This window comes from Macaca fascicularis, chromosome 16 (assembly GCF_037993035.2).
Source record: "Macaca fascicularis isolate 582-1 chromosome 16, T2T-MFA8v1.1".
Taxonomy (NCBI): domain Eukaryota; kingdom Metazoa; phylum Chordata; class Mammalia; order Primates; family Cercopithecidae; genus Macaca; species Macaca fascicularis.
In genome coordinates this window covers 80,382,458-80,396,351 of record NC_088390.1, presented here as the reverse complement: position 1 = coordinate 80,396,351, position 13,894 = coordinate 80,382,458, and the positions used below count along the sequence as shown (strand labels likewise).

Below are 13,894 nucleotides of genomic sequence, written 5' to 3'. Positions count from 1 at the left end.
TCCCTCCTTGCTCCTTCTACTTTCACCCCATTTGACGAGCTGTGCCATGTCAGGGCTTGGCTCCATCGTGCTGGTTTTAAAAAGGCGCCTCACTCATAGCTATTCAGATTTCAGAAATAAATGCTCTGCACCACTGATCAAAACGCCTGGAGTCAACAGAGCCGGTGACATCTTAAGAAATGCACCCGGTACTTAAGGCTTTCATCTTAATTATACATGTTCAAATCATAGACAGATTTTCTCCTTCTGGTCCTGAATATCAGAGCTGCCAAATCCAATTGAATCATCTTCTTTTAAATGCATTTTGCAGTATGCGTTTCGCCGTTTTCCCAATTTCCATTGTAAACGAGTACCAGAATTGTGCTGAGGGCCCTTTTCTTACAGGCTGCATTATTCAACCAGCAAATGAAGAAAGGAAAGTGCTGATTGCAAAAGAATTAGAAAGTGGTCCTGGGCGGCCTCTGGGTTTGGCTAGGGCTGGGTGCAGCCAGGCCCAGGATTATCTTTGTTAGGGGATTTGGATCCTTTTACCCCACACAGGGACAGAGAGAGGAAGATATTTCTTCTACGAAGGCATGGCCATTCTGAATGAGCGGGCTCTGAGGCTGGCTTCCAGGGCTGGGCAGGAAGGAGGGCCGTGGATGTCTGCAGGCCCGCTGCCATCGTATCACCACTGTCGTCAGCGTACAAGCCACACACTGTAAATTCTGCGGTGTCCTGGTTCAGGAACCTGGGGGATGTGGCTCTGGACCCTCCGCGGAATGCCTTCTCATGGGCTGTACTCACCATCAGTGTCCTTGTCCACCAGCTGTGCCCACTGGTTCCGTCTCCCCTGGGGTGAGAATGGGAGGTGATAGACTCCTAGACTTAGGGTGGTGACAGTAGCTGGTGGTGGAGGGGCAAGCCAGGAACCCGATGCCTGGAATTCTGCTGAGGTTTGTCTTTCATTTCTCACTTTCCATCCTTTCTGCTCAGGTGGGATTCCATTAGCAGCACACACTATGGTTCTTTGCCTGTGCGGTGTGGTAGTGTGATCTGCATTCTCCTTTCCAATCGCTTTCTACTTACTGATTTCACTAAAGGCCAAAGTCCAGTGCAGTTATCAGAGCAGAGGTCTTTACAGAGGAGAAGAATGTGCCTTTGGGTCAGACAGGGCTCTGGATCCCAGCTGTCCCCTGAGGCAGACCAATTAATGTCTCAATTCCTCAGGCTGCTAATCTGTAAAGTAGGGGTAGAGATGATGCACAGATTAAATGGATTTGCCCTTGTAAAGCGCCCAGGGTGGTGCCCAGCAAAGAGTGAGTGCTCAATCAGTGTTAGCTCTTGTCTCAAGCTCTTGGGACATCACACAGTGTGGTGGGGGCAGAGCTGAGGGTGGAGCCCAGCTGTCCTGCACTCAGCCCAGGCTCCTCGGCCCCGCATCCATTCACCTGCTCACATGTGCGCACCATTTCTCCTTCTGTTTCACAGGATCATGATTTGCCATCTGGGCACGAGCTTAGGGAAGCTCTGGGAACAGCTCTACTCCCAGAAACCTGGGTGAAAATCATCTAGACCCAGCAGGGAAGTCTCTGCATCAGTCAGTGGGGCCTTGCTGGGCTGCCCTCCCGGTCCCCACAGCTGTTTCAAGGAGGGGCCTGAACACCAGGCCCTGGAAAACCCAACGATGATGTTGCTGGAGTTGGTCCCAGGGCTCACTCTGGGACAGGCATGGGCTCCTCCTCTCCACTGGTGAGTGCTGGCTCATGCCTGCACTGCTGCAAACTCTCGTCTGTTGCATGCAGCCACTACAAGGAGGCCTGGGTCCCACCCTCTGGCCGGCTCCCTGCCACAGCTGGGCCTTAGAAGCAGACGGTTTGGTGTCCTGTGTCATATCCTCCAGCTGACTTGGAATTTCAGCTCTAGCTGTGGTGGGCAGTGTCCAGGCACACTCACAAGCTCCCACAGCGGGCACCATCCCATGCTTCCATTTATATTCTGGATTTTTCCTCCAGCTGCTGGGGTTGCCACCTGGAGTGTATGGCAGCCCAGAAATGCAGGGGAGCTGACATCCTTGGGGGTGGGAGGTGGCGGATGAATGTCTCAGCCTCCTGATCTTCTGAGGGATGATTCCGAGGCCCATGCTGCCTGGTTCCCCAGCGGAACTGAGTTCAGTTGCCATAGCAGGGATGCTCGTTGATGGCATTCTCTGTTGGCTTCTCCTCATCCCTCACGCTTCCTGTTTCTGCACACCCGCTAATGGGCATTCTATGTTTTGGGGGGTTTTTTGAGACAGAATCTCCCTCTGTCGCCCAGGCTGAAGTGCAGTGGCGCGATCTCAGCTCAATGCAACCTCTACTTCCCACGTTCAAGTCATTCTCCTGCCACAGCCTCCTGAGTAGCTGGGATTACAGGCTCCCCCCACCACACCTGGCTAACTTTTGTATTCTTAGTAGAGAAGGGTTTTCACCATGTTGGCCAGGCTGGTCTTGAGCTCCTGACCTCAGGTGATCCACCCGCCTCGGCCTCCCAAAGTATTGGGATGACAGGCATGAGCCACCATGCCCGGCCCATTCTATGTTGTTTAATCCACATTTTTTGTTTGCTAGATTCAAGAGCAGAGAAAAGTAAAAGCTGAGACTTTAATAAACTCGAAAAGTTACATAGTAAGTAGCAGAACCAGAAACTTAACCGGCTCTGATTTAGCTCTTTTATATTTAACCACCTCAGGGCAGCACCGCTGAGATACTCTACAGTTAAGGAACAGGTTCATCCTACGGGGTCTCAACTGCTACCAAGTTGCCCCCACTGAGGTCACTCTCTCTTCACCTCCCCAGCTAAGTAAATTTCAGCCAGGGCTTAGGCTTGAAACATTGGCATCAGTATTTCTTTCTCTACATTTATTATTTAAAAACACACGCACAGTTGCAGAGAAGGAGCAATTGAACCCCGAGGTTGTGGCTTTTTCGGGGGCCTGTGACTCTCATCCCTCCATCCCCCATATCACCTCATCCGGAGCCTTGCACATAGCAGGGTTCAATGTGTCTGTCAAAGGATTAAATGTAGTAGTCACAGCTGATCAGAGGGCTGGGGGAGCCCCGTGAAGCACCCCCAAACATGCCCTGGAAGCAGTGGGCAGGCTCAGCTTCATAATTGGTAGAGCCCAGTTTAAAATGGGGCTGGAGGCAGTGGCTCACGGCTGTAATCCCAGTACTTTAGGAGGCTGAGGTGGGAGGATCACTTGAGGTCAGTAGTTTGAGACCAGCCTGGACAACACGGTGAAACCCTGACTCTACTAAAAAAAAAAAAAAAAAATTAGCCGAGCATGATGGCACACACCTGTAGTCCCAGTTATCTGGGAGGCTAAGGCAGGAGAATCGCTTGAACCTGGGAATCGGAGGTTGCAGTAAGCTGCGATTGGGCCGCTGTATTCCAGCCTGGGCAACAGAGTGAGACTTGGTCTCAAAAAAACCCCCCAACAAACAAAACAAAACAAAACAAAACAAAACAATACAAAATAAATAAAACGAAAATGTAGGGAATCCTTGCTCAAAAAGGAAAAAAAAAAAAGCTTGTTCCTTTCTCTTATCACTTTCTCTTCTACCCATCATGATGTTTATATTTGCTGTAAGTTTCCCTCCGTCAGTATAGGGATATCTGTGGGGTGACCACAGATGCCCACAGATGCTTGTGGCCCCACCTCACAATTTGGTCCATGGGGCACACACCTCCACAATGACCCTCTGGCACCCCAGTTTGCCACAGGGGAATGACAGGGCAGCAGCAGTTGCTGGAGGAGGTAGAGTTAGCAGCTGAGAATCATCCCAGGGAGGTGTGGAAACAGAGGGAGGGGCCACCACCAGAGGCCCAAGCCCCGAAGAATGCTCCAGTGTCCCATCTGACTTCACTTACAAACCACAGGTTCAAAGATAGATAGATAGATTTTTTTTTTTTTTGAGACAGAGTCTCGCTCTGTCGCCCAGGCTGGAGTGCAGTGGCACAGTCTTGGCTCACTGTAAGCTCTGCCTCCTGGGATCACGCCATTCTCCTGCCTCAGCCTCCTGAGTAGCTGGGACTACAGGCTCCCACCACCACACCTGGCTTTTTATTTTTTTGGTATTTTTTAGTAGAGATGGGGTTTCACTGTGTTAGCCAGGATGGTCTCAATCTCCTGACCTCGTGATCCGCCTGCCTCGGCCTCCCAAAGTGCTGGGATTACAGGTGTGAGCCATGGCTCTCGGTCTTTTTAAATTTTTTTTTTTTTTTTTTTGAGACGGAGTTTCGCTCTTGTTGCCCAGGCTGGAGTGCAGTGGCATGATCTTAGCTCACTGCAACCCCTGCCTCCCGCACTCAAGCAATTCTCGTGCCTCAGCCTCTTGAGCAGCTGGGATTACAGGCACGCGCCACTGTGCCTGGCTAATTTTTGTATTTTTAGTAGAGACAGGGTTTCGCCATATTGGCTCAGGCTGGTCTCGAACTCCTGACCCCAGGTGATCTGCCCACCTCAGCCTTTCAAAGTGCTGGGATTACAGGCATAAGCCACCGTGCCCGGCCTCAAAGATAAAATTATCAAGTTTTAAGAAGGCGACTTCAGAGGATGAAACTCCAAGCCTGGGGCCCCTCCGACTGCGAGACCCCGGGTGACACTGCATCAGTCACATGATCAGGAAGCCAGCCTGGGCAACGAGTCTTGGAGCGTGGATACTTGAGGAGGGGTGTGTGTGTGTCACTCTTTCTCCCTGGCTACTTGGCAGTTGGCATTTCTTTGTACACACAAGATTCCCTGGGTTACTCCCACTGGCTCAGTGCCCAGGAGATTCAGTCTTCTGGTCTGTGGAGGTGCAGCTATCTCTAGGCAACACACATACATCCTCCCTGCCCCTAGCATGGGAACTCAGGAAGGCCCCTCCCTCCCGAGCTCTGCCCAGGCCCTGGGCTGACAGCTGCCTGATGCTTTCTGGCATTTACACTGTGTGGGGATGAGTAGATAAAGGTGCTAATAAGAGTGCTAATTAATTGCAGCAAGCTTTATAGCATTGCTGTTTTAATGCTGAAAGGAAAAGGCATTTCTGGGTTTCTCCCTTCCACCCGCTCTTGTGTACAGTTATTTCATCTGCTGTAGAGAATATGCAGATCACTAATAATGATTGAATCTGATCATCATTCGCCTCTGAGCTCCAAGGAGCATGCACAGCACATTCTTGACTCCTGCCCTCGGTCACAGAATTCAGGGATGGTTGGGAGGCAGAGAAGGGACGATGACCCGTTTTCTCAGGGGATGAGAGAAGACTTGATGTTCCCACTCTGACCTCTTGCCTTTTACTAGAAAGAAGACCTTGCTCCTGCTTTCCCGTGCATAGCTGTATATTAAGACTTCCAGGGTCGGCCAGGTGCGGTGGCTCACGCCTATAATCCCAGCACTTTGGGAGGCTGAGGTGGGTGGATCACTTGAGGCCAGGAGTTTGAGACCAGCCTGGCCAACGTGGTGAAACTCTGTCTCTATTAAAAATATCAAAATTAGCCGGGCGCGGTGGCTCAAGCCTGTAATCCCAGCACTTTGGGAGGCCGAGACGGGCGGATCACGAGGTCAGGAGATCGAGACCATCCTGGCTAACACGGTGAAACCCCGTCTCTACTAAAAAATACAAAAAAAAAAAACTAGCTGGGCGAGGTGGCGGGCGCCTGTAGTCCCGGCTACTCGGGAGGCTGAGGCAGGAGAATGGTGGGAACCCGGGAGGCGGAGCTTGCAGTGAGCCGAGATCCGGCCACTGCACTCCAGCCTGGGTGACAGAGCGAGACTCCGTCTCAAAAAAAAAAAAAAAAAATCAAAATTAGCTGGGTGTGGTGGCACACGCCTGTAATCCCAGCTACTCGGAAGGTTGAGGCAGGAGAATTGCTTGAACCTGGGAGGCTGAGGTTACAGTGAGCTGAGATGGTAACACTGCACTCCAGCCTGGGCTACAGAGCAAGAATCCATCTCAACCAAAAAAAGAAAAAAAAACTTTTCAGGGTCACTTTGTGTATGTATTGGAGGTGGAAAGTCGCCTATGAAAATGTTTATTAGGTCTGCTTACATATCTAAAAGCTTATTCTAGAGAGACTGGAGTTCTGTTTCAGGTGTAGTTAATGACCCAGGGTCCAGGTGAAGAAAATCCAGGTACGCTCTTGGAGAGGAGAGAACAGGGTCAAAGATGAGCATAGGCTGCCTTTTGATTTAGTCAGGGCCCTGCAGGAAGCAGCTGGCACATTCAAAGGCTTAACAGAAAAGTTTATTAAGAGGATGATTTTAGAAGTCTAGGTAGGCGTATTAACCGTGTCCTAGCTTCTGTACACTTAGTGCTTTAATATCAGCCCTGCACCCGTAGGCTGCACATGTCTGAACAACTGGATGATGCTCCAGTACTTTTTTTCTTTTTTTCTTTTTTTTTTTTTTCTTTTTGAGATGGAGTCTAGCTCTATCTCTAGGCTGGAGTGCAGTGGCATGATCTCAGCTCACTGCAACCTCTGCCTCTTGGGTTCAAGTGATTCTCTTGCCTCAGCCTCCTATGTAGCTGGGACTACAGGCATGCACCACCACGCCCAGCTAATTTTTTTGTATTTTTAGTAGAGATGGGGGTTTCGCCATGTTGTCCAGGATGGTCTTGAACTCCTGACCTCATGATCCACCCACCTCAGCCTCCCAAAGTGCTGGGGTTACAGGTGTGAGCCACTGCGCCCAGCCGTTGCCCGAATCCTCTTGCCTCAGACTCCTGCCTTCCTCTTCCCGCCCCCCCGCCGCACTCACTTCCTTGGGAGGAATCTTCTTGGGAGGTGGTGTAGGTGAACCCTTCAAATACAAACCAACCAATCCAGAGTCTACGCCCTCAATTCCCTCCATTGCTGGGCTGTCACTCTGACCACATCTACCTGCACTAAACACCCCAGGGTTAGGTGCCAGACATCTAGGGATGGCTCTGATGTCTCAGAGTCCACTGAAATTACTCACACTTGCCAGTGCTACCTCTGCCCACTGTGCCTTGCTCATTTCATCCCGATGAACCACAGGGAAGGATCTTGCCCGTGGTTGCCGCCTTCCCCTGTCTCAAAACCAAGCATGTTGCTTTTCCGTGTGGCCCCTGTGGGTACCATAGATAGTCTTTTCAATGTCAGTTGTCTGCTGATCTGTTGACCTTGCAGCACCTAAATAAAGTAAAACCCATTACACAGCAGGGCTGAGGCAAACGAGGAGAATGAAATATCCAGGGAGTGGCTGTTGTGCCAAATCCCTATTAACTCCAATGGGGATGGCACCAGGTTCAACAGGCCAAAGAAGAGACCCAGATCCAGCAGATGAGACATGGGGCTTTACTGGGGGATTACCGAAAGGGGAGGGTTCAGCGGCAGTGAGTCCAACAGGATGAAGCACACAGCTCAGCAGCTGTGGGCTGGGCGGGAGAACCACCACTGCTTACAAAAGCATGCAGTTTACACAGTATTCTTACTTAGCACCCTCCCTTAACCATCTCCACCTGGCCACCTTCATTTAACCCAAAACCATGGGCCTCAATCCCCCGTATGGCCTGTGTTCCACAGACTGGCTGGGGGTTCAGATGTTCCTCATAGAGAAGGAATGACTCTCTGGGTTGGCTCCTCCTGGATTCCTTAGCTTGGAATTCTGAGCGTGCGTTCAGGTGCGCCTGCCTTACGGGGTCATTCTTGAGATGTGCTCAAGTTATTGCCATCAGATGCATCTACTAAACAGTAGCCAGGAAGCTGCTGTGCCCCTTAGGCCTGCCCGGGCAAGAGAAGGGAGCCAGGTTAATAGACCCCGGCATAGAGATTAGCCTTGGAGGGGGGTGCCCAGCAGATGTGGCCAGAAGGAGAAGAGCAGAGCCATTAAAGGGGCTTCAGTCTGAAGCCCTTTAGGGAGGAGTCAGGAATACCTTCCCCAGCATTTCTCTCTTCCTGCCTCCCATCTCCAGGTGGGGGCTCCCATTCGCTGGATCCAACCAGACAGAGCAGGACAGTTCCTGGAGGCCCAGAAGAGTGGCGAGTGGAGGAGTGATCTGCTGGGGAATGGAGTTGCATCAGAAGATATGGAACCATTGAGAGGACCTTTCTTGGTGAATGGCCAGGTGCTTTAGAAATGAGTGGGGTGACTCAGAAGACTCCATGGCCTAAGGAGCCTCCATGTTGGTGCCTGGGGAAGATCTATACAGGATGGATGTGTCTCAGAGTGGGATAGGCCAGCATCTCTCAAACCTGTACTGTGGATACAAACCCCCACAGGAGTCTTGCTAAAATTCAGATTCTGACTGAGGGGCTTGGGGTGGTGAGTGAGGTGCTGCATTTCTTACAAGCTTCCAGGTGCTGCCTGTGCAGCCGGTCCACGGACCACACACTGAGTAGCCAGCCAGCCTAGGCTGCCCTTGGTCTCTCTTTCCCTCTGCTCATGGGGACTGGGCTTGTCACGCTGTCCCAGTCACTCATTTCTCTCTGACATATCCTCCCCAGCTCTTTTCCATCTGTTCATTGCTCCCGAGTGTCTCTGAAATTTATTTTTCTCCTTCCATATCAGGTGAGGGTAGATAAAAGCATTTCTTACCATCTGGCCAGAAATCCACTTCCCTAAGATAGCCTGACCTGGGGTAACTTAAAACTTAAAAACAAAACAAAAAAAAACAACAACAAAAAGGAAGTTTAATTGGTGGCAATTAACACAAACAAATTGGTTTGACACAGCTGCAATTATCAGTTTTCCCTTCTCACCCTGAATCTACAGTTCATTTCTCCCTTTGCCAGAGAAAGACCCAGGAAGGATTTTTGAGAAGCTGGAGGTCCCCACCTAGCTTGGGTGGGTTCTGTGGGCCCCTGACTGATAGCTGTCTTTGTGGTCAGGGACTGGGGCGTGGAAGGACTGGGCAGAGGAGGGAGCTGCCGTTTTACTGAGCCTCTGCTCTATGCCAGGCAGCGTGCCAAGGTCAGCATTTGTCACCAGTCTCACCATCAGCCTGCAGTGGCACTAGTAGCCCATTTTTATGGAGGGGGAATTGAGGCTTGGCTAGGTGTCATGGCAAAGCTGAATTTGGTTTTGTGTCTGATTCTTAAATCAATGTTCATTGTTCACTACCCCGTATGGCTTCCAAACACGACCAAGGGTTGGGTGAGTAAGGCATTTCCCTTGGGCACTAGATTTGGGAGGGGGATTTTTTAAAAACTAGGTAATCAAGATATACAATATTAAAATCAAAATTCAAAGCTCCTCAATCCACAATGAAAAAATTATGCAAATTTGAAATAAAGACAGGGTCCTATAGGGCTGGGACTAGAGTGAGAGGTAGGAGGCCAAGGGCAGCGCTGGGTCTGGTCTTTGTTTAACATTGGGATGTTTTGTTCATCGTGGATTTTTTTTTTCTCAGACCCATTCTGCACAAATGGGGGAATTTAATTTACCCTGTAAATGGGGGCAAAAATGTTTTCCTTGGAAGTGTGCAAAGAACCTGGCCTGGCAGGGCAGGTACTAAGTGAGCATTAGCCCTCTTTGCTTCTTTTCCTTTCCCTGACTTCCTCTCTCTTCCCATCTGGCTTACTTTCTTTCCTCAAAGCTGCCTAAAACTTAGTTCCCAGCTGGGCCTCGGGGAAGGTGCTGCTTTAGCAGGGATTCCCTGGGAGTCTGACATTGAGGACCCTGGCAAGTGCATCAGCTGGGGAGACAAACCTGGCAAATATGTTGAGTTTGGGGGTCACCCCCTTAAATTTGGAGGCACGTACTTCACTGGCCTTACCCTAGTTTACCCAGCTCTTCTTCAAAAGTGTAGAGAAATCTTTACCCTGTCATTTTCCCACCTGCCGGCCTCCCTGGTTGAACTGGAGGAAAGTAGGGGGTCCACATGGTCATTAAAGGCAGGAGGAGAGGAACCAGGACCCCTTGTAGATGCCTAATGGTGTTCACGTTTTGAGATCCAATATTGCCTCCTCTACAAACGGAGAAGCTGGAACGCTCGGTGCCTTTAACACCTTTGAATGATGTAATTTCTTCCAGATGTGGTGGATAGGGGTGATGCTCCCAAATGGCTCTGCTTTCAGGCTTTGTTCATGAGTTAGTGGTAGGCAGGGGGCAGGGTCTGGATCTACTATGCTTAGGGCACTGGGTGAGAGGAATACCACACGGACCCTTGGCCCTCCTGGGGGTCACCTGGTCTTTCTCCTTTTCCCATCCTCCCAGGTGTGCCTTTGGGAAGGGTCTCTCCCACCCACTGTGGCTTGGAGCAGGCCCTCCCTGGACAGCGGCTCCGTTCCTGCTGAGTGAAAAGGAAGAAGCACTTGGCTCTCCCCCCAGGAGGTGCATGAAGATTAATTAGGTAAGTCTGTAAAGAATTGGGAAGTGAGAAGTGTGGCTCGTGTCTTTCTCCAGGAACAAAATATTTCAATGGGGTGGGGAGAATTCTCTGACCTTGGTCAAGGTTCCTGGGGCTCAGCCCTGGGAGGGGACTGTCCTTCTGTCCCTGCCTTGCTCTCCTCGGTCTCCCAGACCCAGGGTAATCCTTTCCCTCTGTCTCCTTTGCCAGCAAATCAATTTGGGCAGGGAAAGGAACAAGGCTATTACAGTTAACACCACTCCACCCGAGAGTCGCTGGGTCCTCGCTATTCATCATTCCTAATTAATTAAAAAGTAATTACTTATGGATCTGACTTTCATTATTTACACCCCCCGGGCTGTGAGGATATTACTTTCCTCAGTCCCTCTGGTTCCCTAAGCTGCTTTGGTGCCAGCAATTGCAGCGGGAAGTGTGACGAGGTCCAATCACACACAGCATCCCAGTAAGGGGATTTAAGTCCCCATCAGAGGCCGTGCATCTGTAGCCCCCGCTGACGGCCCAGGAGGGAACTCTGAGGAGGTAGAGATACCCTGGTCTGCTCCATGTGGCAGGTTAACCCTAGGACGATTGGAACCGCCTCTAAACCTTGCTGCTCATTGTATGGCCGTCAACCAGCATCCACATCGTCTGGCTGCTTATTAGAAATGCAGATGCTCCATCTCCAGCCCAGATCTGCTGAATCAGAATCTGCATTTTAACAGCATCCCCCAGGCCCCCGCAGCACATTCGAGTGTGAGAAGCGCTGCCCCAGCAGACAGAAGCAAAACCAATCACACCCGCACCGACTCTCGCGGGTTCTGTGCACAGCTGTGCAGGTTGTGTACTGCACCGCACCTGGGCCCCCACTATGCGGGGGGCTTCCCAGCCTGCTCCCCGACCGTTTAGTCCTCTTCAGTGGCTTTCCTGCTCTGGAAAGTTATTTGTTCAGGGCTCTATCTGTTGCTCTTGTCTGAGCGTGTCTAATCTGATAAATGAATCCACGTTAATTACCCATGGGTGTGGGGGCGACATGTTTCCCTCCTCCTGGCCTGTAACAAAGTTGCAACATAAAAGGGCATTGGATGCCTGAGATTTTGTTTAAGGCTCATGAACTGTGTGCATTTGGAGAAGTGATTTCTCTGGGCTTCCTTTCTTCTGTGGGAGATACGGATGCTCCCAGTCTTAGAGCAGGTGTGAAGAGTGGCCGGGCACAGGGCAGACACAGTTAGTTCAGTGGTTATCATCATCGTTGCCCAACCTGAGGCTCAGCCCCAAAGTCTCCACAAGCTGACTGGGGTACACCTGGACCTGGGACACGGTGTCCAGGGATGGTCTATTATTTTTCTGCGTTTGTGACTGGGGTCTTCTGGGCAGAGATGGGGGCCTTGGGGAACTCTTTAGACAGGTCTTGAGTGCCATGAATTTCTCGAACAGAGAAATAGGATTGAGGCTTGCTGAGTAATGGAGTTGGGGTTTAAGATGGAGCCAGACATTCCATCCCGTTCCCCTGTCTCTGCTACTTGGGGTGCTGGGAGGATGAAAGATGGAGTATGCTGTGGGTCTTGGCAGTCACCCTGCCTTGAGCAGGGACTATGAACGCTTTCAGAAGGGGGGTCCGAACGTTGTCAGACTCATGTGGTGACACTGGCCTCACCAGGAAGGTGGCAGCCACAGCCACCCAGTTGTCTCTGCCTTTACCAGTGGATTTATCTTAGTGTTTAACAGTGCATTAGAGATGAGCGTAACAGGAGCTGGGAAGGGCATGGGATGGGCCAGGAGAGGAAGGTGGATGTGGACCAGCGGGATGATGGAGGCAGGAGGGGGAAAAGAAAGTCACATCTGCAGGCGAGTCTCACAGCTTGTTTGTTTATTGAGACAGAGTCTCACTCTGTCACCCAGGCTGGAGTGCAGTGGCGCCACCTTGGCTCACTGCAACCTCCACCTCCCAGGTTTAAGCGATTCTCCTGCTTCAGCCTCTCGAGTAGCTGGGATTACAGGTGCGTGCCACCACGCCCAGCTAATTTTTGTATTTTTTTTTTTTGTTGTTGTTGTTAGTAGAGATGGGGTTTCACTGTGTTGGCCAGGCTGGTCTTCTGGTCTCGAACTGCTGACTTCAGGTGATCCACCCGCCTCTGCCTCCCAAAGTGCTGGGATTACAGGCATGAGCCACTGTGCCTGGCCGAGTCTCACAGTTTAGACCATGGACCCTGGGATGGTGCTTGGTATGCTGAGGAGGGAATCAACCTCAAAAAAGCTGAGTCTGCAAATGTTGTATGAGAAGGTGTGACTCCAGCCTTCCCCTTCCCCGCCCGGCCTCTGGCCCTTTGTGTGCTGCTATCCAACCCCGATGATATTGCTCAGCCATCATTGGCATGGGCAGGCCGCACCTGTGGTCACCACACCAGCTGCTGTCCACCCCCACAGTTCTGAGGATGGGACCCCGTCTCTCTTCCCCACAACTTTCTCCCTTTCTTCTCCCGATCACACAGGACAGGCTAACACTGATGTTAATTGGCATGTTGTTTTCACTGCAGTGGAAGGTTCACACTGTCTGGGTTTGGTTCTTTGTATTTTCCACTCCCCTATCCCAGGGAGTCATTGTGCCTCTTTGTCTTAGGGAACTTGCAGGGTTGAAGGTAGAAGCTGTAGAGCCCAACTCACTCCTCCTGACTCCTGTGAAAGGATCGGCTCAGGAGGACGTGGTGCTGGGTGGCTGAGATTGGGAAGACAGAGGGCTGAGGCTTTTCAGGGACAGATATAAAAGTGGAGAAAGAAGAGATTCTTCCAGAATAGGATGGAGATGACCCCCACCCCTGAGTTCTGCAGCTGGCTCCCCTGAGATGCCCAGGGAGTAGGGGTTGTGGAGAGTGGGGTGGAGGGCAGGTACCAGGGTTCCCCCTCAACATAGTCCAAGCCTTAACCTAGCACAGATGCTGGAGAGCTGCTGGACGTCCAGGACCAGTATAGACAGACCACAGACAGGCTCCTCAAGAGTTTTACTTTGCAGGGGTGTCTCTCTCCTTCAATATGACCCTGGGGAGGGAGCCCCAACATTGAAAAGGATTGTTTCTTGTCATCCCCATGGGATGGGGCTTGGAGTCAGATTGAATTTGACTTAAAGAAAATAAAGTCATGCACCATTTCTTGCACCCTTGAGATGTTGATTGCAAATGTATTCATGGCATAGCCATGGAGGGAGGGGAGGAAATGACTTCATTAAATGAATGGCTTTTCATTTCCAGGCCTCTTAACTTCTTGTTCATCATCTCCACGTTGCCCAGCTAGTGGATATGGTGAAAGGAAGTAACCAAAGTGGTGGCAGTTTCTGGCCTTGATTAAAAGCGTTTGCATTTAGCCGTCTGTGTTGACACGTACACAGATGTGGAGGAGCTCATCCCCCACCCCGAGGAACCCTCTCTAACAGTCACGCTGAGCTACCCAGAGGGTGCCTGCTCTGTGCAAGAAACCCGCACACTGCTCCACCCGCCCACAGACGCGTATACTTAGGTGCCTTCCACCAAACCTCCAGTGATTCCAGAGCCAGTGAACACAGACTGGGGAAACTCAAGGGTCGGGGT

General features: G+C 51.1%; 1 long non-coding RNA gene across 2 annotated transcripts in view; it reads left to right on the top strand.

Moving 5' to 3' along the window:
* Window positions 1–13,463, top strand: part of LOC107127855 (uncharacterized) — an 81,761-nt gene extending 68,298 nt beyond the window's left edge. Inside the window, exons 3-5 of one of the 2 annotated variants that reach the window (XR_010582192.2) lie at window positions 7,972–8,093; window positions 10,184–10,319; window positions 10,889–13,463. This is a non-coding gene — a long non-coding RNA (uncharacterized lncRNA). Of the gene's footprint in view, window positions 1–7,701; window positions 8,094–10,183; window positions 10,320–10,888 lie in introns of those variants that run through there. The other variant, XR_012426433.1, reaches the window with a different exon arrangement.
* Window positions 13,464–13,894: the final 431 nt, after the last annotated feature.